Here is a 1,737-nt window from a genome sequence, read left to right as displayed (position 1 = left end):
AATGAACTGTATACCTTTACGCTTGGGAAATTTGAGCTACACGGTGCGTGGTCTCTTTAGTTACTCATCCTTAACCTCTTTACACAGGACATAAAATTTGCGTTAAAAAAACAACTGTGCAATATTAGCGCATAAAGACTATTAACATTGTTATTTAAGTATCTGAATACATCAAAACGGATTTTGTGAGTATTTTTTATCCTGCAACACATCATACTGAAACTTCAAGAAAGAAACAAATCGTAAAACCACCACGGACTAACAGATAACTCATGTGCGCATATTTATGATCGCCTGCACATGTGTATAAAAGTTAGTGCAACAGAGATCTGATAACCACTTGTACTATGAAGACGTAGATTAAAAGGAAACAATCGAGAAATGTTATTTGAATCCATTCCACCCTACTTCACAAACCATAAAAGGTAATCGTTTTGACAAGATTTATACTGAAAGCCACAGGTTGTTTGCGTGAACTATCCGATCACTCGAAGTAGCATAATTTACACGGGCTTTAAATAAATAAACAACAGATTTGTTCGGCCTACAAAAAGTCTACACTCTGGTAAATGTCCATGGGCTGTTTGCGTAGTTACGTACATTATCACGCAACATCGCGGTAGTTTATAATTAATCTTTAGCATTAACTCAACCTTATTGGCAACTAAGTAATTGATTACAGACCATGAAAGCGAATTCATAATGTAAATCAGGACTAGTTAGGCTAGTCTCTGCCTGTCTAGACTTGAATCTCCTACATTCAGCCCTGACAACATAGACCTAGTGTTCTAAACATCTAGGTAATTTTTTTTGTATTTGGTCCTTGTCAAACATCTACTTTTATGCCAAATTTCGTTGGTTTATCCAGCCACACCTGCTAGACCCATACTACGTTTACCTTCAACGCGTTTCTAAAACATTTAATTTCGCTTATCAGCAACTTACCTTGCAGCTGGAAAGTGCTTCATTGATATAACGCCTATCCTTCCATAGTTATATACATTGTGTCGTGAAGTCACGATTTCCCCCGGTCACAGACATCCTGACATTGAATAGCTAATTTCACGTCTGAAATTCAGTGACATCAAAACTCACTCCACACAAACGGTACATCATGAACCTAGCACCACGACTGTGAAATTATTTAATCATTTTCCGCAGGACTAAAACTTGAAGTCACAGCACCGAAATGGAACTCGCACTGAACTACACAGTGAAAACCGTAAAACCCAAACCTCCGCCTCGTCCAAAGGAGGAGCGTTCTTGGCGCGTGAGTGCGTTCGTGCGAGAAGTGAGAGTGAGACAATGTGAATGAGTCTGAGGTGAGCCTCGGGACGGAGGATAGGGGGGACTGACGGGCACCATCCTCCCACCACCAGCACCACGGATAGACTGAGGCGTCCCTGCCGCCCCATCCCTCCCACCTACCCAATAGCTCCCATGAGTCCTCTCCATTCTGGACAATGTCAGTGCGTTCCGCCCACATCGCCTCCCCAGCCTGCTCCTGCTGCCCGCTGGTTCAGCGCGCCCACCAACCAATACCCCATCAGTCACGCCCACAATCAGGGGTGGGCCTCACCTGGATAGGTCAGTAAAAATACTAGTCAGAATGAAAATATATATAAAACCTTTCAAGTAACTTGCTACTTGCTGCAATATAAACAACCATGGATGAAAGAATTCAAAAGGCGCTTTCAATCATAGCGTAGGACTGCAAGAAAGCACGCTGGACTGACT

General features: G+C 42.4%; 1 protein-coding gene across 1 annotated transcript in view; it reads right to left on the bottom strand.

Moving 5' to 3' along the window:
- LOC135214883 (dystrophin-like) overlaps nucleotides 1-1,374 on the bottom strand; it is a 1,767,410-nt gene extending 1,766,036 nt beyond the window's left edge. Inside the window, exon 1 of the mRNA XM_064249322.1 lies at nucleotides 1,236-1,374. The gene's annotated coding sequence lies outside the window, so the exon portion shown is untranslated. The remainder of the gene's footprint in view (nucleotides 1-1,235) is intronic.
- Between the last annotated feature and the right edge of the window lie 363 nt (nucleotides 1,375-1,737).

The sequence above is a fragment of the Macrobrachium nipponense genome, chromosome 46 (assembly GCF_015104395.2).
Source record: "Macrobrachium nipponense isolate FS-2020 chromosome 46, ASM1510439v2, whole genome shotgun sequence".
NCBI lineage: Eukaryota > Metazoa > Arthropoda > Malacostraca > Decapoda > Palaemonidae > Macrobrachium > Macrobrachium nipponense.
Note: the sequence above shows the minus strand (reverse complement) of the source record. Positions and strands in the feature narration are given on the sequence as shown.